The sequence below is a fragment of the Rhineura floridana genome, chromosome 5 (assembly GCF_030035675.1).
Source record: "Rhineura floridana isolate rRhiFlo1 chromosome 5, rRhiFlo1.hap2, whole genome shotgun sequence".
NCBI classification, from domain to species: domain Eukaryota; kingdom Metazoa; phylum Chordata; class Lepidosauria; order Squamata; family Rhineuridae; genus Rhineura; species Rhineura floridana.
In genome coordinates this window covers 155,679,283-155,706,580 of record NC_084484.1, presented here as the reverse complement: position 1 = coordinate 155,706,580, position 27,298 = coordinate 155,679,283, and positions in this window count along the sequence as shown.

The window sequence follows — 27,298 nt, the reverse complement described above, 5'->3', positions numbered from 1 at the left end:
TAAGCACTTTCCGCTAGTCACTAATAAAATGAATTAATATCACCACCTATATATACCTATAAATAAATTAAAAAACCAGATGTTCAGAAGTACAGGTCCTTAGTTTTACACTAAGAAGGAAAAAGATGAATCTTTTTGTCCTCAACAAGTGCATGACTAGTATTGGTGGTGGTGAGAGAAGGGTGAATGACTTAGATCATCATGGCTATTCAAAGGGAAGAGTATTACTGACAACTTATGAAATTCCAATAGCCCCATTCATGTGGGTATTTGGTCGCTGACACCCACTGGCCCCTATATACCCATTAATCCCGTCAATACTAATAAGGCTATGTGCCCGTATATGGCTCTATATGCCAGCATCAGAGCCTTGTCTCAGAAGGGGACAAACTGACTTGAATGCCAAGGTTTATTATCTTCATAGGAGGAAAATGTTTACAACACAAAAGAGCTGTTCTAGATGGACCTCCTCCATGCCAGCACTGAGGAGTGAACAATTCCAAACCAGTGAGTCATTTTTTCTCCCCTTTAAATACAAAGGAATATTTTTAAAGTAGTTTCATCCCAGATTAATGCCAAAAAAATGCCTTGCCTAGGAACTGTGAGGAAGCCTATATTCTTGAGCTCCCGAAACATCTGCAGCTGGTTGTTCCTATGCTACAGTTCTATCATTTATTATTATTATTAAAGCACCAACCATACGCATGACATCTGGTGTAACAGGACAGGACCCTGCCCCAAGGAGCTTACAATTCAATATTTGACACATGGGAAATAACAAAGGAAGGGAAGATGGGTAAACTGGGAAGCATTATGCAGTTGTTTCAGTTTCACAGGCTTAGGCTGCAATCCAAACCCGCTTTGTGCTGGGCTGAAGGGTGTGCAGGGGTCAGACTGGGCACAAGAGTTGCTCTGCCCAGCCCTGCTGGCCTGTGCTGGTCTTCCCCAGCATGGAGCTCCCCTTTCCCCCTGCCAAATTAGTGGGGCAGAGATGAGCATGCCCAAGATCCTCTGGATCCTGAGCCAGCCCCACTTCCATCACTTGATGGCATCAAGCCCAATCCGGGCATGATCACTTTGCTAGTTTGAGGCTGGTACAGCAATTTGTCTGCCCCCCACCTTCCACTTCAGCTGGCATGAGCAACTTGTTCTCCTCAGGAACCAACAATCCTCCTTTTGCTTAACACATCCGTTAATCACTCTTTTGCACTCAAGGTTTCCCACCCTTTCAGTGTGGTTACATGTAGTCGTCCAGGGTCTCAGGGGGTCTTAGATCCTTACTTTTTTGGGAGCAGGTCCCAGCAAGGCCCCTGTCTCCAGCATCCTAACAGCCTATCAGCATGAAAGGAGAATGTGTTAGCTACTGGGAAAAGTTTTCTAACATGCTTCCCTGTCCTTTCCTGCTGATTGGAGCCAATCAGAGCGACAAGAGGTGAGTCAGCCACTCAGAAGACTCTTCTCAGTAGCTAACACTCTCCCCTTTCATGTTTACTAGCTCCTAGGGACTTCTGTTGTTGTGGGAGAAGGCATTAACAAGGATCTCATTCTCAATCCAGCAGCAAAAAGGGGGGAGGGGTGTGGCTGTAACTATCATGAAGGGACCCTGCACTTCTGAATTTGCCACTACGTTGATCTTGAGTATCCTTCCCTGACCTGGTGCCCTCCAGATGTTTTGAACTATGGTTCCCATCAGCTCCAGCAGTGTTGGCTAGAGCTCATGGGAGTAATAGTCCAAAACATCTGGAGGGCACCAGGTCCAGGAAGACTGATACTGAGTTATAGAAAAAATGTTGATTATAGCTTATGCTGCTTCTGTAACTTTGTAAGAGAAGGGATTGGATATTCCCTAAGATAGGTCACTGCTAAATTAAGGAAACACCATCCCACATAAAAATCAACCAAAAGGAATTGTCAGCATCTTGAATGGAAACAGAAAAGAAGCCACAGTACATGGGCCTCTGGAAATGAACTGCATGTTAGTTTTTTCATTTCCTGTGCCAACAGATTTGCAAAGCAGAGGGTGAAAGATCTGGTTTGCCAACTGAGGGGGAAATGCAGTGAAAATGTGCATAGGTAGTATATCTGGCCATTAAAAAGAAAAACCTGGTGGTTTGAGGCACCTGCAGTTTCAAATTATAAGGCTTAACTAGAATAGTGTATTTGGACAAAGTTGTAATTAACATGCTATCCCCCCTCCCCCACCTTGACAAGTTGCTTTCTTGTGAGCCCAGATAAAGTAAAATGGAAAATCTTGGCATATGCATTATTTTTCAAATGGGTTTCTCGGTTGCCAGGCAACAGAAATGTAAAATTATTTTTGAAAAATTAAAAGCATGCTGTCTCACTGATTGGGAACATAAGCTGAAAATACAAAGTTATGGATGTGTTGCTTCCTGGTGATTTTCACATTGCAATTTTTTTTCTGGTTGTGTTTTCTTCTGACCTCTGGTGGTATAAATAACAACTGCAGTGTCAAACGTCCAGTTTTTAGGATAACTTTGGCCTAAACTACATGTGTCAGTTATTATTAATGCTGTTTTTTAAAAATTAATTCAGGGGAAGGGGGATTAATCAGTCATGGAGCCCAATCCAGAACTTGCTCCCAATCCAGATCAGGACCCTGCACTGAGAATTGCCCCCTGGCTGCCCCTGAAAGTGGCAGTAATCAGGGGGCAAAGAGCAGGGATGTTTTTCAGCAGAAAACCAATATAGGGCTCTGATCTTGATTAGGAGCAAGTTCTAGATTGGATCCTGAGACTAAACTGCCAGGCTAAGCACACTAAAATGCATGAACAATGGTCACATGAAACTTGGCCCTTGAAAATAGTGACTTATTCATTCTTTACAACTAGATCTTGGGAATAGGGTTGCCAGGTTCAGAGCCTGAGACTGATCCTGTATCTTTAGGAGAAGAGAAAGTCAGCCAAATGCAGGTGTTCTTGCAACACTGTAATGAGAAAAACCACAAGGTGGAATTCTCCCTTCCCCCTGCACAACTTTTAAAGATACAGAAGATGGAGAATGGGGCTGGGAACCAAGAGGTCTTCTGTATCTTTAAAAGTTGTGCAGGGGGAAGGGAGAATTCCACCTTGTGGTTTTTCTCATTACAGTGTTGCAAGAACACCTGCACTTGGCTGACTTTCTCTTCTCCTAAAGATACAGGATCAGGATCAGGCCCTGAACCTGGCAACCCTACTTGGGAAGACTTTGGCAGCAATGCAGAGAAACACCAATAGCACAGGATCTGCCTATGGGTACTTTCAGACAAAGGGTTGAGATTATGACTCAAAAGATGTAGCCACAACAGGATAATTTTTAGTGTGAAACTCTCTCCATTAGAGGAACTCCTGTACATTTGTCATGGACCTCTTATGTGATGAACAGGAGTGTGTACTCTGGAACATGCCCCAAAGAGGGAAAGATGTGTAATGGAGGGCCCATTCTCTTTTTAGAGAAGATTGCCCATTATATACTTCTGAGCCCAATTCAAAGTGCTAGATTTGACTTATAAAGCTCTTTATGGCTCAGGACCCCAATATTCTGGAACGCCTCTCCTGATATGTACATACCCTGACCCTTAGATCTTCTTCTGAGGCCCTGCTCTCGATCCCCCCTCTGAGAGAGGCTTGGAGGATGGTGACAAGGAAAAGGACCTTCTCAGTTCTCCCCACCCACCCCCGCCCAATCCTGGAAAATGCTCCCTGGTGAGGTTTGCCTGGCGCCTTTGTCGGCATCTTTTCAGTTCCAGGTAAAGACTTGTCTTCCCCCCCCCCAAGCTTTTGATAGACTAAGATGATACTGTTTGTTATTAGTGTGAATCACAGAATCATAGAGTTGGAAGGGGCCTATACGGCCATTGAGTCCAGCCTCCTGCTCAATGCAGGAATCTAACTTAAAGCATACCCAACAGGTGCCTGTCCAGCTGCCTCTTGAATGCCTCCAGTGCTAAAGAGTTCACCACATCCCTAGGTTATTGGTTCCATTGTCATACCGCTCTAACAGTTAGAAAGTTTTTCCTGATGTTCAGCTGGAATCTGGCTTCCTGCAACTTGAGCCCGTTATTCCATGTCCTGCACTCTGGGATGATCAAGAAGGGATCCTGGCAACCTTTCAAGCACTTGAAGAGGTTATCATATCTTCCCTCAATCTTCTCTTCTCAAGGCTAAACATGCCCAGTTCTTTCACTCTCTCCTCATAAGGCTTTGTTTTCAGTCCCCTGATCACCCTTGTTGCCCTCCTCTGAACCCATTCCAGTTTGTCTGCATCCTTCTTAAAGTGTGGAGTCCAGAACTGGATGCAGTACTCAAGATGAGGCCTAACCAGTGCTGAATAGAGGGGAACGAATACTTCATGCTGTTTGGAAACTGTACTTCTATTAATGCAGCCTAAAATAGCATTTGCCTTTTTTGCAGCCACATCGCACTGTTGGCTCATGTTCGGCTTATGATCAACAACAATCCCAAATTCTTCTTGCATGTAGTCTTGCTGAGCCAAGTATCCCCCATCTTATAACTGTGCATTTGGTTTCTTTTTCGTAGGTGTAGAACTTTGCACTTATCCCTGTTAAATTTCATTCTGTTGTTTTCAGTCCAATGCTCCAGGTTATCAAGATCACTTTGAACTTTGTTTCTGTCTTCCAAGGTATTCGCTATCCCTCCCAATTTTGTATCATCTGCAAATTTAATAAGCATTCCCTGCACCTCCTCATCCAAGTCATTAATGAAAATGTTAAAGAGCACTAGGCCCAGGACCAAGCCCTGTGGTACCCCGCTGATTACCTCCCCCCAGTTTGAGAAGGAACCATTGAGTATGATTCTGTAGCCAACTGTGGATCCACGTAATAGTTGTCCCGTCCAGCCGACATTTAGCTATCTTGCTAATCAGAATATCATGGGGCACTTTGTCAAAAGTTTTGCTCCTACAATCTACCAGGGAGGTTACCTTATCAAAAAAAATGAGATAAGATTAGTCTGGCAGGATTTGTTCTTGATAAATTCATGTTGGCTTCTAGTAATCACTGCATTGTTTTCATGGTGCTTACAGATAGACTGCTTTATAATCTGCTCCATAATTTTCCCAGGGATTGATGTCAGGCTGACATCTGTACTAGTTCCCAGGTCCCTCCTTTTTGCGCTTTTTGAAGATTGAGACAACATTAGCCCTCTTCCAATCATCCGGCACTTTACCCATCTTTCACAATTTCGCAAAGATAATAGACAGTGGTTCCAAGAGCTCTTCAGCCAGTGCCTTCAATACTCTAGGGTGCAGTTCATCGGGCCCTGGAGATTTGAACTCATTCAAAGTGATTAGGTATTCCTTGACCATTTGTCTCTCAATCTCAAGTTGCAATCCTGCCCCTTCAACTTCATGTTTGCCAGGATGGTCATAGACCCTCTTTTGGGAGAAGACTGAGCCAAAGTAGGAATTGAGCACTTCTGCCTTTTCTTGGTCATTTGCTATCATTTGCCATCCTCATTGAGTAGCACCGTTTCTTTTCTCTTTTCTCTGTCTTTACTATGGATGTACCTGAAGAAAGCTTTTTTGTTGCTTATGGCATCTCTCACTAACTTCAGCTCATTCTCAGTTTTAGCCTTCCTGACACCATCCCTGCAGTTCCGTTCTACCTTTCTGTACTTTTCCTTTCTGATCTGGCCTTCCTTCCACTTTCTGAGTGTGTCCTTTTTGTTTTCAGGTCATCTCTAAGCTTTCTGTGAAGCCACATTGGCTTCTGCTGCTGCCTTCCCCATTTTTTCCTTGATGGAATTGTTTGCCATTATGCCTTTAGAATTTCCTTTTTTAGAAACTCCCACCCATCTTGGACTCCTTTTCTCATTGGGGTCACTTGCCACAGAACCTTACTTATCATTGTTCTCAGCGGCGTCACTAGGGAGGTGCGGCAGGTGCAGACCGCACTGGGTGACACCATGAGAGGGGGTGACACCCAGAGCCGCCCCTCGGCACCAGGAAGCAGGGCAGGTGGAGAGCTGCCCTGCCCATGCTAAAACGTGGAAGGCATGGGGGAAGAGCAGGGAAGGGTGCCAAGCTGGATCTCCCGCGGGGTGGGGTCTCGAGCGGCGCTACAGCCAGTTACCAGGCAGGCTAGGCTGAGCTCACTCTTTGCCAGGTACGGTAGAACACCCCACTAATCACTGGCCAATCACAAGCTCAAATCCTTGATTCACCCCCCCCTTAAGGCTTTAATAATCCCTTCTCCGTAAATTTGCATACGGTGAAGGGCTGGGAAGGAGAATTGGCGTGGTTGTTGTGGCAGCTGCGGTTTAAGTTCCAGCGGTGTGCGTGTGCACACTTGTAACAGCTTTCTCGGCTGGGGGGTGGGGAGGAGCTGAAGCCTCATAACTTTGAATGGCGATCTGCCTGTGTGTTTGTTGGCGACAGCCAGGGGTTCTTCTTGGGATGAAGGTTGGCCCGTTTTCTGGCAAGCAGCTGTATGTCTAGGAGTAGAATGTTGATTCTTGAAGCAGGGTTGTATTTCTCCCATGTAGGAAGAAGTTGTAAATGTAATGATGAAAGTAGCATCGGTGGCATTTCTGTCTGCAATGCAGCTTTCCAAGACATAGAAACTTTCCCCTGAAAAGAGCCTCTCTCTCTCTCTCTCTCTCTCTCTCTCTCATTTTTAATGGGCAAAGAAACTGTTTAACCATCATTTAGAAAGTGGTTCTTTTTTAGACCTATGAGAGCTATCCTGAAGTGGAGTGGACTGTCAGTTCACTGTAGCTGGGGATATTTGTTTCAGGTGTTCCCCTATGAAAGGTATTACCTATAAATTAAACAACCACCACCCTGCCACCTCAGGAAGAGCCCAGCTCACTTCTCTCTTCCCCCATCCTTCCTATAGGTTTAAGGAATTGGTGGGCTAGAAAGGTGTATTCATTTCCCTTCTAACTCACCCACTCCCTGAAGATCCCACTGTTTTCTCCCCCTACTGAGTAGGGCCATCTCTCCTTCAATCTTTGGGTTTTGTACAGAGAGCTGTGAATGAGCGTTAAGGCAGACAGACCTATGGCCAAGGAGTGGTCAGTGCCAGTCACTGCCGCAGATGATACCCATTCAAATACCCCACCTCTCCAGCAAAGGGCAGGATGCAGAAAAAGCAAGGTGCATGATTTCTAAAATATTATGAATGGGCAGTTATGCTGGCTGGTCATCATAATCCAGGTAGGTCAAGGAGCCTCCATCTCTACTTCACCTCCATGAATGTCAGCCCAGGTCTCTGTAAAGTGTTTTGTCATTGTATGGTGGAATAGGCAGAAAGAGAGCAATACACTTTGCAAACCTCATTTATGCACCAGAGCTGTCTGAATTCTCAAACCTCCTGATTAGGTCCCAACTACCATATTAAAAGGCAAGTTACACATTCAACACTACAATCCAAAAACAAAAACAGAATGAATCACTACAAACTGGTTTACTCTGTGGGGTTGTCTTGTTATCTCACACACACAAAAGGGCAAAAATCCATTCCTGTTTTTCCCACATTTGTTTCAGGAGTAATTGAAACTAACGTGGAGCCTTTTCATTATTGCTACCAATGAATGCGGGTCAGCATCTCTTACTGATCGAATACAAATACCTTAGGGATCTCCTAGTAGAGACCTCAATCTAACTTTTGCCCACCCCTGGACTATACCCATACATACACCACCACCATTATGTGCATCTGGCATCTGCACATAAAGAGCTTAATAATGATCTTAGTGATGCATTTACCCTGGGACTCCAGAACTCTCTCTCTCTATATGGGTAGACTAGAAACGAGCTCACTGTTCTGCCGGTTCCAATGTGTCTCGACCTCTCTCTTCTGAAAATGGCACATAAACTATATATACACTCTCACACACACAGACAAATGCACATACATATTGATTGGTTTACTGCATACATATATTATATTTCTGCCAAGGCACTGAGGGCAGTTTATAATTTTAAAATACCAAAACAAATAAATGATATAAAATGTACAATGGTGTCCATGTGTGTGTGTGTGTGTGTGTATATACATACATACACACACACACACTTAAAGGCGTCCAGCTCAGATGATACTGCTGAGATTATGTAACTCAGAAATTAACTGTGGGGTGCTGCAGAGTACCATCTTGTCCCCCATGCTCAGGGCTGGCCCAAGGCATGCCGGGGCCCTTGGGCATCAGCTTTCCCCAGGCCCTTGTGTGTGTATGTGTGAGCATGTGGGGGGCCCACGCCCCCCACCTACCTGTCACCTGTCTTTTAGCGTTGCCATTAACCAAGATGGAGGCCATTACTAAGGATTCTGTATGGTCTGGTATGGGAGGAGGTCCATGGGGGTGACACCATGAGTTACCGCACTGGGTGACACCAACCCTAGTGACGCCACTGATTGTTCTGAGTTTGTTAAAATCAGCTTTCCTGAAGTCCAGGGTACGTGTATGGCTACCCTCAGCTTTTGCTTCCTTTAAAATCAAGAACTCTAGTATAGAGTGGTCACTTTCTCCCAGAGTTCCTGTAAGTGCCACTTCATCCACCAAGTCATCTCTGTTGATTAGAATTGAGTCAAGGATAGCCTATCCTCAAGTTGCCTCCTCCACTTTCTGTAGGAGAAAGTTATCTCCAATACAAGTCAGGAATTTCTTGCAGGGGCTGTATTTGCCAGAATTTGTCTCCCAACAGATATTGGGGTAATTGAAGTCCCCCATTACTACTACATCATGCCTCCTTGAAATATTGGCAATTTACTTTGCAAAGGTTTCCTCTTCGTCTTCTGCTTGATTGGGTGGTTGGTAATAGACTCCAACCACCATGTTCCTTTTATTCCTTGCCCCATTTATTTTAATCCGGATATTCTCAGATTACCAAACTACAAAGCTCATCCTCCTGTATTTCTACGCAGGGATATATATCTTCAACACAGAAGAGCACGCCTCCCTTTCTATTCCTTCTCTTTTTGAACAGGCTATATCCTTCAATCACTGTGTTCCACTTATGGGAGTCACCCCACCAAATTTCAGTTATACCTATCAAGTCATATTTACTCTCCTGTATTAAGAATTCAAGTTTGTCCTGTTTGTTTCCCATACTCTGGGCATTAGTATACAGACATCAAAGACCATGTGATTTATGGCCTGGATTCCTTCCTACATTTTTATGAAGACTATTACTGGGCTCCATTAGAGCCATTCCCTCAGTTCCTCTTACTGCACACAAGCGTTTGTTTGTCGTTACCGCCAAGTTTACATCTCCCTCCCCCTTAGGATTCAGTTTAAAGCTCTCCTGATGAATTTCTCCATGCTGTGGCCAAACACATTCTTCTCAGTTCTTGTGAGGTGCAACCCATCACTTGCCAGCAGTCCATCTTCCAGGAAGTATAGCCCATGGTCCCAGCATCCAAATCTCTCATGTTGGCACCACCTTCATAGTTTGTCATTCACCCAGAGTATTTTTCCTTCCCTTTCCACTCCTCTTCAAAGTACCGGAAAGATGGACGAGAAAACTATCTGGGCCCAAAAGTCCTTGAGTTTCCTTCCCAGAGCTTTAAAGTCTGATGTGATTTCTTCATAGCTCTGCTTGACAGTATCATTCATTCCCACATGGATGAGAAGGACTATCTGTCAGTGGGCTTTATGAGCAATGGCAACCCTTCCATCACATCTCTAATCTGTCCTCCAGGGACACAGTATACCTGGTGAGTCTTCTCGGCATACTTGGGTGTCAATCCCATGCAGTAGGGAGTCTCCCACCACTACTACTCTTCTCTTCTTTTTGTCATGGGGTGTGGTTTCATTGCCTCTGCTTGGCTGAGCTTGAGCTTCTCACTTGCTTTTGCATGGTGTTTCCTGTAATTCTTCCTCTGTAATTCTTCCCTTGAAGACTGTCCTCTAGTCTCATCCTCAAGTACCTGGAAGTGGTTCCATAGTTCCACCGGTGATGGATGTCTTCTCGCTGTTCTGTTCCTGTTACCCTTTTCCACGGAGTTTCCTCCACTTCATTGTTGCTTTCCACTACAGTCTCATCTTCTGTTTCAACATGCTGTTGGTCTTCTACCTCCTGTACTATTATTTGTTGTTGTTCCAGCGTTCTATCTAAGAACTCTTCATCTTTTCTTAGACTCTTCTGTGTGGCCACCCGCTTTTCCAGGCCTCTCAGTTTTTCTTCCACCTGCGCCACCAGCTTGCAGTTGTTGCATGTGTACGCCATATTATTCTCAGGCAAGGAAACAAACATTTCACACACCTTGCGGGTCACCACCACTGGATTTTCTTTCCCGTCTATAGTCTCTACTGCCTTTTCTTTCTTTTTTCCTACTTGTATTAGAATGGCCTGTGCTTTGCCCTGTCCTCCTTCAGGGTAAACAGGAAAGTCCGATTGGTATGTGGTGTGCTGTACAAGAAAAATAATTTCTTGTAACCTCCCCTTTCACCTCCCCTGCCAAACTCCTCTGCCAAACTCTTGTTAGCTCTCCCTGTTCTCTCTCTCTCTCTGAGAGCTGGTTCGCTTGTATCTCCTCTGGACCAGCTGACACAGCTCCCTCTGCTCTGCTCAGTTAGGAGTCAGGAAACAGACTGCCATAGCTTCCTGTGGCTTTATGGGGGTTATTGTTGCTGTTTCGTTGTTTTAATTTTATTGTATGTTATATTTATTTGTGGTTTTAGCAACGTTGCAAGTTGTTTCATAGAATCATAGAGTTGGAAGGGACCTGTAAGGCCATTGAGTCCAACCCCCTGCTCAATGCAGGAATCCAAATTAAAGTTTGGAGATCGTCAAGTAACAAGTGACTAACAAATCCAATATAACAACAACAACAACAACAATATCTACTATTACTGTTTTTTTCCATTAAGGTACTCTGGATAAGCTTCCATGCTATCTCACAGTTCAAGGGGAACAAAACTATTCCTATTGAGCACATCACAGGCCTGTGGCAATTCTTGACTCGCAATCTGCAGTTTGGGGACTTTTCCAGAAGAATCTGTGAAGCTCAATGTGACCTACTGGGCTTAGTTAGCTTGCCACCCTGGAAGGGCGGAATATAAATTTAATAAATAAATAAATAAATAATACTGGCCTAAGTATTATAAAATATTTAAATTATGTTTCTCTGAGGCTGCATATTACAAGAGAAGATCACTAACAGAAAGCAAGCTGTGTTTGGGACAACTTGTCCACCTCGACTGATCCTTTCTTCACAGAACTTTGGAAAGCATGAAGTCCCTAGATCTAGAGAGATTCCCTCCTGTCTATCTATCTGGTTCAGTGCAGTATCATATGAGCGAGGAACAAACCATTGAATGCAAGCTGTGCTGTGTCATTCCAGTAGATGGTTGATAATCTCAGATGCAAGCAAATTAGCTACATCTCTGTTAATTGGGCTGTACTGTTTGTATTGGCTACAAGTGGCAGAAAATGGATAAAATCTATGTCTTGATTCAACATAGGCCTTCACCCGAACACATATTTACGTGGTTTATTATCCTGAGATAATAGCCCCCTTAACTCACTTCAGTCTCTGATCTATTTACACAACCTACAGATTAATCAAAATTGAAGGAAGTAGAAGAAAAGGGAAGGATACCCTAGATAATGAGATGTCATTGATTTCCCTGGTATTGCAACAATGTCTTGGTCATCATCTCATGTATAGCCCATTTAAATCATTTCTAGCCCATCAAATCCAAAGAGATCAATGTAGGTAATATTATTTATAAAGAAACAAAACTATGTTTAATTTCATGTGCATATATGCATAGAAGCAGTAAAACAAATGCCTCAAAGAAACCTTACATTAGTTCTGATTATTAAATACTTGCACAAGAGAAGGTGGATAGGAAAGACCCATAAGACTACCACCCACCCACATAGTTGCTGTATTTGTTTCACATATCAGGGCCAAAGAGGGTATCTACCAATGTCCATGCTGAGGCTGCCTCTAGTGTTCCGGCTCAGGACTTCATGGCTGAAGTTCATGACCATGTCTGAAGTTGTCACCAGCCCAATGCATAGGGCAGGGCACACCCTTGACTTGGGTTTTGCTCCAGATGGAAGAAGGGGTGGTCTGGAGATAGGGGGTGGATGCCACCCCATTGCTATGGTCAAACCACTTCCTGGTGAAGTTTAGACTTATGGCTCTGATCCTCCCCTGCAGGAGTGATGGACAGATTAAGATAGTCTGCCCCCAGAGACCAGGGGCGTATTGAAACTGCAGCATACAGGAATACCCCGCTATACGGACCTTCACTTAACATATACTCGCTTTTACGGACATACTCCATACTCCACCATGCCCCTGTTTACGTATGCTTGCTTCACACTTATGGACACTTAATGGTGCGTGGGGGTGAAAATAGATGCGATCGCGCCACCGCAAATCATCTGGGAGGTGCGATCACAATCAGTTGAGAGGCACGGCAGCACAGCAGCAGAGGCTTTAGCATGGGGCTTTGAGGCTCCGCATGAAGGAGAGGAAAAAAAAGTTTTAAAAGGTAGTGCTTCACTTTAAGGACATTTTCGGTTTATGTACTCACTCTGGTCCCATTGAGTACGTTAATGCGAGGTATTCCTGTACTAAAGAAGCTGCTTTTACCATCACAATAGATTTGCAAGGCTGTTCTCAATAGTAGCTTCAAATCCACTGTTTTCCATTCACACTAGCAGGCGTTCCTCTGGGAAGGATTAGTGTCACTGTTTCCTTGTGGCCCACTCTCTAATTTTACATGTTTACTCTCTCCAGTTCAAGGCTGAAGCTAGGAGAGCCCCTCCATGTGCAATTAACCAGAAAAATGAAACTGACTAGACACCCTTCCCTTCTCCATTGTCCAAGCCTGAGCGAAAGGCGGATGGGGGGAGTGAGTGAAAGTAGGCAGCGGCTGCAGCAGCTTTTGTGGGCGGCAGAGAGAGGGGAGCAGGCGATGGGGCATAAGAGAGCCCATCCACTAAAAAAAACATCAAAGCAAAGCACCTATAAGGAGGAGCGCAGCGCAGCTGAGACGGTTTTCCCTTTCCTTTTTGCATTATCAGCGGATTGGATTAATATGGATTTAAAGGGGAAAGCTGCATAATAGCTTCTGCTTGTCTGCAACATCATGTGAACCATGCACATTACAAGTGGATGCAAGTAGCACCAGACATGCACTAAATCGCCATGTGGATGAGCCCTGAATGTCTTGGGGGAGTTCCCAGTTGATAGAGCAGGTGACCCTGTTGAGGCCCTTGTCACACTGTGGAACAGCAAGGTGCATCAGGCTCTTGACATGGTTGCCCCTGAGCACCCTCTCTGGCATTGTGGAGCCCAGTTTGCACCTTGGTACACCAGTGAGCTAAGGGCAATGAAACGGCTGGATGACGGCTAGAGTGCAATTGGTGAAAGAAGTGCTGCAAGGATGATCAGGCATGAGTAGATCATCATAACCGTGCCTACTGTGTGGTGGTGAGGACAGCAAAGAAGGCCCACTTCTCTGCCTCTATCGCATCCTCAAATAGCCATCCAGTGGAGCTTTTCCATATTGTCAGGGGTCTGTTGACATCAACTCCAAGAAATGGAGTTTTAGACCCTTTGGAGGCCCACTGTGAATTGTTTGCAATGCACTTTGGGGGTAAGTTGCTCGCCTCCATAGCAATCTTGATGCCCCATCCACATCTACTGTAGTCCCCAGTGAGGTGTCCAGTGCAGCGTCTGCTGCAACGTCTTGGGAATGGTTTCAGTTGATGCAGCCTGATGACATGGACAAGATGCTTGTGATGATGTGGCCAGCAACATGTCCTCTCGACCCTTGCCCTTCTTGGCTTATTAAAGCTTGCCGAGGGGGTTTGACCGAGTGGTTCCAGGGTATGGTCAATGCATCATTGTGGTCGGGACTGGTTCCAGCCACCTTGAAAGAGGCAGTGATCCAACCGGTCCTGAAAAAGCCCACCCTGGGCCCTTTGGTTTGAGACAATTACCAACAGGTTGCAAATACCCCCTTCTTAGGGAAGATGATTGAGAGGGTTGTGGTGCAGCAATTGCAAGTACTCTTGAATGAAACAGATTATCTTGACCCATTCCAGTCTGGGTTCAGGCCTAGTTATGGGACTGAATCAGCCTTGGTCGCCCTGATGGATGACCGTTTATTGGGAAAAGGACAGGGGAGTGCGACCCTGTTATTCATGCTTGATCTCTTGGCGGCTATTGATACCATTGACCATGGTATCCTTCTGGGCTGACTTGGTGAGATGGGTATTGGAGGCACTGTTTTACAATGGTTCCGATCCTATCTCCAAGGCCATTTTCAGAGAATAGCACTGGGTGATTGTCGTTCGGCTCCCTGGCAGTTGTGCTGTGGGGTACCACAGGGTACCATCTTGTCCTCCATGCTATTTAACATCTATATGAGGCCCTTGGGAGTGGTCATCAGGAGATTTGGGGTGAGGTGTCATCAGTACGCTGACGATATCCAGCTCTATTTCTCTGTAACATCTGAATCGGGAGAGGCCGTGCAAGCCCTGGACCGCTGCCTGGACTCAGTGGTGGGCTGGATGAGGGCCAATAAACTGAGTCTGAATCCTAGCAAGATGGAGATGGCTGGGACTGGCAACCAAGAGGTCTTCTGTATCTTTAAAAGTTGTGCAGGGGGAAGGGAGAATTCCACCTTGTGGTTTTTCCCATTACAGAGTTGCAAGAACACCTGCATTTGGCTGACTTTCTCTTCTCCTAAAGATACAGGATCAGTCTCAGGCCATGAACCTGGCAACCCTATTCTCCATACTTCCTTTAAGGAATTGCTCTGATAGCCTTGAGAATAATCTTAAAGCTAACTACCACACTCGTTTTAAGTTAGGTCCCCAACTTGGAGTTGTTTCCTTTGCATATTTGTCTGTAGCACTGGCAACACTACAGCATTATTAACATAACATAGGATATAACCCAACCAGGAGTAAGCACCTTTAAACTGCTTTGATTTCAGTGGGAGAGTTTTAAGCACATGCGAACTCATCAACTGAAATCAATGAGAGTTCAGCTACCATGGCCACAATTTTTATGTGATATTGCTGCCTCGTCACCACATGTTTATGTAGCCAGTCTAAATTGATTTCTGGTAAAGTTCATGTCTCAAATGTTCCATAAGAAGTTAATTTTGTACCATCTGCCATTCTTCCTGGTGTCTTCTGTACTGTGAGTAATTTAATTTGTTCTATTCTCTGTTTTCCCCACATTTCTCAAGCAAGCTATTTGCTCTGGAATTTCAAAGTGCAACAATGCATCTGTAACAATTTACAGAACTCTGCAGTACAAAACTGACTTTCTCAGAAGTTTATATTAGGGTTACCCAATAATTATTTCTATTACAAAAATCATTTACTTTTGATGTAACTTTAGCTTACTTTTTGAAATGTAAACCAATGATCCCTTCAATTCATGTCAGATAATAGGTACAAAAGTTGTTGCAGACATCAAACAATGTTAGCCAAATAGCAGAAGGAGAAAGGCAACCTAGGAACTGCTGTATATGAGTAATTTACTGAAATACATAATAATTTACTGAAATAAATAAAGTCATATGACTATGACTTCTTTATAGGTACACTCAGTGGGCGATCATGTTCTGAATACCTACCTGTTCAGTTTGCATAAATCCCCAAGAGTTTGATTTTCACAAGAGCTACTTTACCACAGAATATGTTTGCTGATGGGTATGTATGTCCAGAGCAAAGTTAGAGAATGAACAAACAACATTCTACAATATTTAAGAAACACTAAGTAAAATGTATTGGAAGTCCCTTCAAGGATGGACTTGGTTAGGAGGGTTTCTGAGAACCCCACTGATGCTGCTCTGAACATCACATGGGTATAAGACGCAGATACATACAACCTAGGATGCTCTTGCAACCCCTGCAGTGGCTTCCCATTTTCTTCCATATGATTTGTTAGGGGATGGGCTGTAGTGCAGTGGTGGAGTGCATGGGGGGAAATCCAAGTTCAGTCCCTGGCATCTCCAGGTAGGGTTGGAAAAGACTCCAGTCTGAAACCCTGGAAAACCGCTGACAGAGTAGATAATACTGAGCTGGATGGACCATAATCTGACTCAGTATTAGCCATCTTCCTATGTTCCTAGGATTCTACTCTTTTTCTCTTGCTGTGCACGATGACCAGAATTCATTCCCAGAACACCTACTTGAAAATACCTATCTTTTATGTCAAGATCCCTGATTATGGCCCACTTTCTGCGTGAAGTTTTGGCTTAGCGTATTAGTCCTTATCCGCAACTGAAATTAAGCCTTGGTGGATGCAAGTGCATTTCCTTGTAATTTACCCCCTTGTCACCCTTGCCTCTCTCTTCCCTCCCTCTCTCTCTGTTCCTTCCCTTGCACAGTCTACATTTATATGACAAGCTGTTAGAGGGACAACACGTATCTTTTGCTTATGCAATTTTGTGGTGTAAAGTGTCATGTACAATCATGGTGCAATATGAAAACACATTTTAAACTGGACATCCCAGAGTTATTGGTCCCTAACACTCATGTTCCTAAAAACATTAGAGAAACAACCACCGCATTATGTTCACCTAGTCTCATAGATGCCATGAAACTTTAGAGAGCTTGGAGATACAGAGCTCTCTTGAGTAAGTGACAAGATTGGCCAAAAAAAAAAGTTATTTGCCACAAGATGGAGCTTCCCCCACGATTCTGCTAAAAGGCATGCCTTCCATAAAGAGGAGCATATCTGCAGCATGGTCCACTGAAGCTACAATTAGGTTGTTGCAATGGTTGTGGCTTCTTACTGCTTTATTGTGGCATGAGCTTTTGTACACAGCATCCTACTTCTTCACCCGGTAGGCAGAAGCTCTTATCCCAGCACTGTTTATTCTACACGCTGTTAGTGACTGTACAAACTTTGGGGCTCTTTTAATCTTTGTTAAGGTCAACCATGTTCCCCATGTACTCAACATTCTTAACCTGCTTCAGACTGGTTAAGAATGCCAGTTAATATTGATCCTGGATAAACAGGAAAACTGGCTTGTTAACTGGGTTATGCCGCATATCTCATAACCACAGTAATGGTGGGAGGATAAATTTACACTGGGGAGGGTCTAAGGGGGGGTGATCTTGCAGACTTGGGTTCCATGATGGAATAAAGGCAAATAAATAAATATAGTAAAGGAAACTCAGGCTGTGGGCACACTAGTCACTTCAAAAGTAGTGAGAATAGTTTTTCTGCCTGTGTTTTGAAATGATTCTGCCCTCAGCTGGCCCGTGAGCAGGACCTGAGTGCAAGAGCACTCTCCCCTCCTGTGGTTTCCAGCAACTGTTATGCAGAAGCATACTTCCTCCAACAGTGGAGGCAGAATATAGCCATCAGGGTTAGTAGCCAATTATAGACTTATGTGCCATCAGTTTCTCTAATTCTCTTTTAAAGCCATCCAAGCTGGTGGTGGCTGTCACTGCCTCTTGTAGGAGCAAATTCCATAGTTTAACTATGCACTGCATGAAGAAGTACCTTTTTTTGTCTGTCCTGAATCTTCCAACATTCAGCTTCATTGGATGTCCATGAGTTCTAGTGTATGAGAGAGGGAGAAACACATTTCTCTATCCACTTTCTCCATGTCAAGCATAATTTTATATGCTTCTATCATGTCTCCTCTTACTTGCCTTTTCTCCAAACTAAAAGCCCCAAATGCTGCAACCTTTCCTCATAGGGGTGTTGCTCCATCCCCTTGATTAACTTGGCTGCCCTTTTCTGAACTTTTTCAAGTTCCACAATATCCTTTTTGAGGTGAGGCAACCAGAACTGTGCACAGTATTGTAAAGGCGGCCGCACCATAGATTTATATAATGGTATTATGATATGAGCCATTTACATTTGGCGGTCAATGTGGTTCACTTGTCATGTTGAAAGTAGCCCCTGTCCTCATCAAAACAGTAAAAAGAACATCCAAAAAGACTTTGGCATGCTTCTTATTAGCATGGTTATGTTTTGGCATGGACACAGATTTTGTGTAACATTTTCCAAGTCACTGGCCATTGAAAGAAAGAGATGTTTTACTCACTGATCTCTTTGGCCTTGTTTTGAACAATATGTTGTTCCATTCACTGCTTGTTCCCTTTTGAAGGATACTGATGAATGGCCCACCATAGACCCATTCAGATTAACATCTAACTAAGAAATGCCTGTTCAAATTGAACAGGAAAATATGTTAAATTTCAGGTCAATAAAAAGCAAGAAGGCAAGGATTTTATATTTAAAAAAACTGAAAGCTACTGGCAGTGCTGGGTAAAAGAGTGAACTCTGCTTACACTGAACACATTTACTACATACTGCAAATTACAGCAGATGAAAACTGTTCCCCACTCACTGGGTTATGAATGTTCCCTTTCTGGCTTAGTTAAACGAAAGGAAAATAATACCCTTTCTGTTCTTGTAAAGCAGCTTATGTGCAGTTATGTTTCTCAGGATTAGTTCACATTTTTGTGATATGAAAAGCAAAGTCATAGTGGGCTCTGCCCGTGAGATGAGATGCCCAGCTTTCTCAAGGCTTTTGCAGTTTGCATGACTGGTGTACCTTGTAGCAAACTGCACAGTACTTCTGCTTCAGTTTTTCCTGTTCTCACCCACCCACCCCCGGCTGCATCTAAAATACTGTGTTCTTGGTGCCACATTTTAAGAAGGACATTGCCAAACTGGAGCATGTCTGGTGACCAGGATTGTGGGTGGTGGCAAAGGAATGGTTAAAAAGGCTGGGTATATTTAGCCTGGAGAAGAGAAGATTAAGGAGAGCCATGACAGAGGTTTTCAGGTATATGAAGGGCTGACATGCAGAGGACAGAGCAGAGTAGAATGAATGGGTGGAAATTGCAGGAGAGCAGATTTTAGCTAAATATTAGAAGAACCTTCCTGAGGGCAAGAGCTGTTTGGCAGTGGAACAGATGGCCTTGGGATGCAGAGGGTTCTTTGTCACTGGAGGTATTGAAGCAGAGGCTGTATAGCCATTTGTCAGGGATGCTGTGATTGCTTTCTGCATTGCAAATTCTGCAGTGAGCAGAGGATTGGACTAGATGGCCTCCAAGATATTTTCAAGCTCTATGATTCTATGGATAGAGTTGCCAGCTTACCAACTGGCCAATGGATGTAACTTACAATTTCCCACTAAAGCTCGGTACACAGCAGCTGCATCCCTTTGCATCTGTTCTCTGCTTGGACCTCTTGTCCACCCCTCTGTTGGTTTTCTCCAAGGAATCCTGGGAACTGTAGTTTGCTAATGGTGCTGTGAGTTGGGAGACCCCTATTCCCCTCACAGAGCTACAGTTCCCAGAGTTCCCTGGAAAGAGGAATTAATTGTTGAACCACTCTGAGACTTGAAACTCTCATGGCCGTGAGCATCCATCCTGAATTCATACTGATTTGCTTGTAGAATGTTTACAAGTCTCCCATTAATGACTTGTTAATTCCACATTTTTCAGTGCATTTCCATGCCACTTTCCAAACCACAAAATGTCCATTTCTAAAAATCTGGATTTGTTGCACTAGGCCAACAGAGTGCTTTAATCTATTTTAATTGTGCAAATACAAAGTTCTGATAAGCGCTTGAATACCTCTTACAAAATACTACAAATGTCTGGAGACGCCCAGAGTGAAGAATGAGTATGTAAATTAAGAAATGTAAATGCAACACTTAGAGAACTAGAGTTCTAGAGAACTGAATTTAAGGTTGGAAAAATGAGAAACCGAGAGAACCAAAACTGACAGATCCTTCCACCTCTAGTCTTGAATACAGTCCTCAAAATATATTAAACTTGCTTTACGGAGAAGGGATTACACAAAACAACAAAGTACAGGCAGCACACAAGCTTTTTAAAGAGAAGCTTGTGTTTGTTTCTCTTTAAAAAATCTAGTTTATTCAATTTTATTAGTATTTCTAGATCACTTTTCCACAAAGGAGGTCTTCAAAGCAGCTTACAAAATGAAAAAAAAAATCAAAATTTAAAAAATCAAGTATGAAAGTATACAACTATATCTACATTTTTAAAAGCCTAAAATTTCCCATTTAATTCTCCAAATAGCTTTGGACAATTAATTGGCACTTTTCCAAATATGAAGTGAAAGCAAATATTTGTGTCTGGGTATGCATTTAAAATGCAAGTGCATTTTAGTGATGTCAAGGTTCAGAGTATGCTTCCAAATGCCAGTTGCTGGAAATCACAGGAGGGGAGGTTGCTCTTGTGCTCAGGTTCTGCTCGCAGGCTTCCCATAGTCATTTGGTTGGCCACTGTGAGAACAGGATGCTGGACTACATGGGCCACTGGCTTGATCCAGTAGACTCTTCTTATAGCCTTATGCTATTTTCAATTATTTTCAGTCTAAATCAGGGGTGGGGAACCTTTGGTCTGTGGGCTAGAAACAGCCCACAGTGGGTTCTAGGGTTGCCAGGTTCAGGGCCTGAGACTGATCCTGTATCTTTAGGAGAAGAGAAAGTCAGCCAAGCGCAGGTGTTCTTGCAACCCTGTAATGGTAAAAACCACAAGGTGGAATTCTCCCTTCCCCCTGCATAACTTTTAAAGATACAGAAGACCTCTCGGAGGATGGGCCCGGCAAACAAGAGGTCTTCTGTATCTTTAAAAGTTGTGCAGGGGGAAGGGAGAATTCCACCTTGTGGTTGTTCCCATTACAGAGTTGCAAGAACACCTGCACTTGGCTGACTTTCTCTTCTCCTGAAGATACAGGATCAGTCTCAGGCCCTGAACCTGGCAACCCTAGTGGGTTCCCATCTGGCCTCTGCTCCCCAACTCCTCTTCCTTGGTCCTGCCCCTCCTTCACCAATGGAGGAAGAGGTTACTTTCCCCCCTCAACTGGCGGCACATTGTGTTCCCCTGCTTGGTGTTGACAAAGAGAAGCCCCCGAGAGGGGAAGCACTAAGAAAGGGAAGCATTGTGTGACTGCGGTGTGTGCAAATGCATGGATGGATTTGTGCAAATGGGTGTGTGTGAACATGTGTATGGATGGGTGTCAATTGGTAGTATGTATACAGATGGAAGAGTGTAAATGGGAGGTAGATGGACATGTGTGCATAAGGAGATGGTGTGGACAGATGGATGAGTGCATGCAGAAGGTCCCAGGTTCAATCCCCAGCAAAACTGGGAGAGACTCCTGCCTCAAACCCTGGAGAGCCACTGCCAGTCACTATAGACAGTAGTGACCTAAATGAGCCAATGGGTCAGTCATCAGCTGTTTGACAGTTTCCTATGTTCCTATGAGTGCAAATGGGAGGTGGATAGATATGTATGAATGAAGAGTCCTTATTCACTTTGAGTTTTGGCCCCACCGATTACCAGTATGCAGTCCCTGACTACTATTGTTATGGGCCCAGTGGAGCATTCCTGGGGTGATCATGAGGAAGGGGAGGAGGAAGTATGGGATCTTGGGGAGGGGCACAGTGGGCTGCAGCAGAAGGGGACTGAAACAGGAGGTGGCTTCTGCACTTTTGAAGTTGACAACTCCACCCCGTAGCTCCAGTTACAACTGAAGAAACTGTATGACAATGAGCCTGTCATGCCCCCTCAGAGGACTCATTCGAGGAGGAAGAGGAATGGGAGACCACAGACCCAGGAGAGGGGACAAGCAGGGAGAGAGCCCAGGACCCTTCACCAGACCAGAGACAAGCCCGTGAGGGAGCCTACCTGCCAGAATCAGGAAGCAACCAGGAGGCTGCCTAGTTTTGGTGTGTAGAGATGCAGATTTCTGTGTAATCTGTAAGATGATCTATGAAATGTTCTAAGCTGAGGTTTCATATTAAACATAATGGAGAATAACACACCAGTGAGTTTGAGTCTGAGTCCAACAAAGTAATGCAGCCATTGACTTAGAAATGGTTCCCCACCCCTGTCCTAACCAAAATCTTGATAAAGCAAAAGAAGTTTCAATTCAAGTTGGAATGGTTACAATGGGAGAATCACATGCATCTCCTGGGGGAGGGTGTTCAAAAGTCAACACAGCAACACCACTATAAAAAAGGCAACATCTTATGCCACCACTAGGCGGCATCACATCGCTCTCCTGCTCCTTCCCGCAGGAGGGACTTAAAAGGGACAACAAAAACTAATCACTTTCGATAAGAATTTTCTCGGAAAAAAGGACTTAGCCGTGCAATCTGCGAGCGGTGGCAAGGACTGGGAAGGCTAGAGATGCTTCATACTGCTAACAAGGGAAGGAAGGCTTCCACCGAAGCAGATTTTCATACACAACTTTCTGAAACTTTGAAAGACAGGCTGGCAGCAGCTGGTTAAAACAAAGAACTCTCTAATACCGCTACCTACCTTCTTTTTCTTGCTGAATTCTGGCGGCGCGGCGGTTGAGTTGTGGCGATGACGATCGGAGCTACGAGGCGCAGAAATTGAGGCCGGGGATGAGGGCGGCCTCCTACCTCCTTGGCTGTTTGTTGTGTCCCTGCATCTCTAGTCGTTGCCGCCATCGCTGCTGCTGTGCGCCTCGCTGCCGCTGCTGCTGGCTCTGTTTTTGGATTCGTTGGCGGCTGGAGTCGTTTTGCTGCCATTGGTGCTGTGATCTATGCCTCTTTGGGCGGCGTATGCTCTCTTCATCGGCGCTCTGTCGCTGCCGCTGTTTTTCCGCTGTTGCTCCCTGCTGTGGTCTGTGCCGTCGCTGTCGTACAGCTGGGCGTTGCGGTCTGTTTCGTTTGGCTGCTGTGCTTTGCATTCCCTCTGAGCTTGTGCTAGCCGCCGCCGTTGGGGCCCTGTGCTTCTCCGCTGTGGTTTGTGTTCCTCTGTTGCTGTTCCAGCTTTTGCGTTGCGGCTTGCGCTTCTTCGTCGCTGCCGTTGTCGGGCATCTTGGGCGTCTCCGGCTTCGCTTCGGATCAAGAGAGACACGAGTAACTTGTGGGGGAGCCTGGTTCCTGATGATGGCAGCGCTACTGCGCCGAAGAGGCTAGCTGACACAGCTGATACATCTGACACACCTTTAATCATCTTTAGTGTTGTCTGACGACGAGGCCCTTTCGTTCGAAGAAGAAGGGCTTTGGCATCAGTACCTGTTGTACTGTGTGTGGGAGTGTGTGGATGTGCTTGGCTATGAATGAAGTTTGAATGTATATATGTATGTTTGTTCCTTGATATGTATATGTAAGTGCGTTTGATGTGTATGAGAGCGTGTGTTTGTATATAGTTTCATTTTATTGTTTCTAAGTTTATGGTATTTAAGTTTTATCATGTGCCTAGGAAAGAGGTTTTCTCGCCCATCGGGGGGACTGGAGGGGGCCCCAATTAGTGTAGTGACGGGCAGAGGGAGGTATGGCATTGTGAGAAGGACGTGCCAGGTAAGGGGAATGCGGCCCAGACATGTAATGGCTGTGCCTTGTTCCGGTCCTTCTCACACCTGCAGGGTTGTCGGTTGTCCTATCAGCCAACTCTTGGATCTCCAGTTGCTGCTTTTAAATGCCAGATTGGTACAAAATAAATCTTCCCTCATCCATGATTTGATTGAGGATGAGACAGCCGATCTGGCATGCATAACCGAGACCTGGGTGGGTGAGCAGGGAGGAGTTAGTCTTTCTCAGCTTTGCCCACCAGGGTACTTGGTTCAGCATCATGGTAGATCCGAGGGTCGGGGAGGTGGGGTCGCTGTGGTCTATAAGAGTTCCATCTCACTCATCAAGCACCATGTCCATGCAGTTACTGGCCTGGAGTGTTTGCACCTAGTGTTGGGTCAGAGGGACAGATTGGGAATCTTGTTGGTGTACCGCCCACCTTGCTGCCCAACGGCTTCCCTAACTGAGCTGACGGAAGTGGTCTCGGAGGAGCTGTTGAGATCCCCCAGACTACTGGTACTGGGGGATCTCAACATCCACGCTGAGGCTACTTTATCCGGGGCGGCTCAGGACTTCATGGCTTCCATGACAACCATGGGGCTGTCCCAATATGTCAGCGGCCCAACACATGTGTCGGGGCATACTCTAGATCTCGTCTTTGCAACTGGACATGGGGATGGTGATCTGGATGTGGGGAATTTTACATCTCTCCCGTTGTCATGGACAGATCACCGCTTGCTGAAGTTTAGACTTACAGTGGCTTTTCCCCTCTGCAAGGGTGGGGGACCTATTAAAATGGTCCGCCCCCGGAGACTAATGAATCCTGAAGGTTTTCAAAGGGCTCTGGGGGCTTTTCTGGCTGATAAGACTGGCGCTCCTGTCGAAGCCCTGGTTGAACTGTGGAATGCGGAGATGACTCGGGCTGTTGATACGATCGCTCCTGCACGCCCTCTCCTGTGTAGAGCTCATACAGCTCCATGGTATACTCCGGAGCTGAGAGCGATGAAGCAAGATAGGAGATGGCTTGAGTGGAAGTGGAGACGAACTCCCGATGGATGCAATCATGCGCTGGTAAGTGTTTCCACTAAGCAGTATTTAGAAGCGGTGAGGGTGGCGAAAAAACAATATTTCGCTGCCACTATTAGGTCATCTCTTTCCCGCCCAGTGGAGCTGTTCAGAGTTGTCCGAGGGTTACTTTATACTAGCCCTCAGGACATGGTAGGGTCATCGATGGTCCGCTGCAATGAGTTCGCTGGACACTTCCAGAATAAGATCTTATGCATCCGCTGGGACTTAGACTCCCAGTTTATAGCAGATGATTCGAATGAGGCATCCGCAGCGCAGTCTTGTCATGTTTTATTGGATGAGTTTCAGTTGGTTCAGCTCGAGGACGTGGACAAGGTGCTTGGACAGGTACGTGCAACCACATCGGTACTAGATCCTTGCCCCTCTTGGCTAATAAAAGCTAGCAGGGATGGAACATCTGGCTGGGCCAGGGAAGTGATAAATGCCTCTTTACGAGAGGGAGTGGTCCCTGGCTGTCTGAAGGAGGCGGCAGTAAGACCACTCCTGAAAAAACCTTCCTTGGACCCGGAAAATTTCAACAGCTACAGACCAGTAGCGAATGTTCCATTCCTGGGCAAGATCTTGGAACGAGTGGTTGCTGGCCAGCTCCAGGCGCTATTGGATGAAACTGATTATCTAGATCCATTTCAATCGGGGTTTAGGCCCGGTTTCGGCACTGAGACAGCCTTGGTCGCCCTGTATGATGACCTATGTCGGGAAAGGGACGGAGGGAGTGTAACTCTGTTGATCCTCCTTGATCTCTCGGCAGCTTTTGATACCATCGACCATGGTATCCTTCTGGAGAGGCTTGGGGAGTTGGGAGTTGGGGGTACTGTTTGGCAGTGGTTCCGCTCCTACTTAGCGGGTCGTCTCCAGAGGGTTGTGCTTGGGGAACATTGCTCGACACCGTGGGCTCTGCAATGTGGAGTCCCGCAGGGATTGGTTCTGTCTCCCATGCTTTTCAACATCTATATGAAGCCGTTGAGTGCCGTCATCAGGAGCTATGGAGTGCGTTGCCACCAGTACGCTGATGACACGCAGCTCTATTTCTCCTTTTCATCCTCTTCAGGTGAGGCTGTCAATGTGCTGAACCGTTGCCTGACTGCGATAATGGACTGGATGAGAGCTAACAAACTGAAGCTCAATACAGACAAGACTGAGATGCTGCTGGTGAACGGCTTCCCTGATTGGATGGTGGATATACACCCTGTCCTGGATGGGGTTACACTCCCCCTAAAGGACCGGGTTCGTAGTCTGGGAATCTTTTTAGATCCTTCCCTGTCACTTGAGGCCCAAGTGGCATCGGTGGCATGGAATGCTTTCTACCAGCTTCGGCTGGTAGCCCAGCTACATCCCTATCTGAGTAGGGAGGACCTAACATCAGTCATACATGCTCTGGCAACCTCGCAACTGGATTACTGCAATATGCTCTACGTAGGGCTGCCTTTGAAGACAGTTCGAAAGCTACAGCTTGTCCAAAATGCGGCGGCCAGATTAATAACGGGGACCAGGCGGTCGGAACACATAACACCTGTTCTGGCTCGCTTGCACTGGCTGCCAATATGCTTCCAGGCTAGATTCAAAGTGTTGGTTGTAACCTATAAAGCCCTATACGGCACGGGACCACAATACTTGTCGGAACGGCTCTCCCGATATGAACCTGCCCGTACACTACGCTCTAAATCGAAGGCCCTCCTCCGAGTTCCGTCTCATAGGGAGGCTCAGAGGGCGGTGACAAGATCTAGGGCCTTCTCAGTGGTGGCCCCCGAATTGTGGAACAGTCTCCCCGAAGAGGTGCGTATGGCGCCGACATTGTTGTCCTTTCGGCGCCAGGTTAAGACCTTCCTCTTTGCTATGGCGTTTTAATATGTAACTTGTTTTAGTTTTAAATTTTGTTGTAATTGTTTCTGATTCCTTGTTTTTATATATGTTTATGCTGTATTATGAGATTTTGAGATGTTTTCGTATTTTTATATTTTGTTGTACACCGCCCAGAGAGCTAATGCTAGTCGGGCGGTATAAAAATCTAAAAACAAACAAACAAACAAACAAACAAACAAACGAATAACTCCTCTGATGGTGGCAGGACATGGAACAGGCCAATGGAGTTTCACAGGTCCATGCTATGGGTTCCCAAGAGCAATCTGGCCCAGTGATATAGTTGTGTAAATTTGGTGATGGGGAAAGAGACTCTTGGCGCTTCCAGACAACCTGTTTATTGAGCATTCATCCTGATTTGTTTGCTGTTTGTTTCAGTTCCGGGAACTGTAGTTTGTTAAGGGAACTGTAGCTCTGTGAAGGGTAAACTACAGTTCTAGAATTCTTGAGGGCAGATGTGCTTTAAATGTACACAGCCTTAGTGGTCTTTTTGGGGGGTGGGGAGACTCTTTAGCTTTACCATCTTTCACTGGTAATATATATTGCTTCACTAGCTTCAAATCTGCTGTATTGGGGGATGGGGGATTCCTGCTCATTCTCTTGAGTGAAGCATTGGACTTCTGCCCCAGAGGTCTTCTTGTCTTACGGAAGTGCTCTAACTATTAGTCAGGAGTCAGCATCAGAGGCTGGACAACCCTATACTTCAATATGCTGGGTAGAGAGAGATATTCACCACTGCTACGCTGGTGGAATATCTAGACAGTTCTGCCAGTGTATCTGTCATGGTGGTGGCATATCTTGCATTCTACTGGAATAGCATGGCTTCTGCCATATCCTATAGGCTGGAGATAGGGAACCTGTGGCCCTCCAAGTGATGCTGGACCACAACCACCATAAACATTGAGCATTGGCCAAGCGGGCTAGGGGTGATGGGAGATGGAGTCCAAAAACTTCTGGAGGGTCACAAGGTTAGCCACTCATGCCATAACAATTGTCGTAATTCAGGTATAGGATTGCTGTGCAAACTTGGTATCCTTTAGTCCACTGGAGGAGCTCTAGAGTCATGTTTCAAGCTGTTT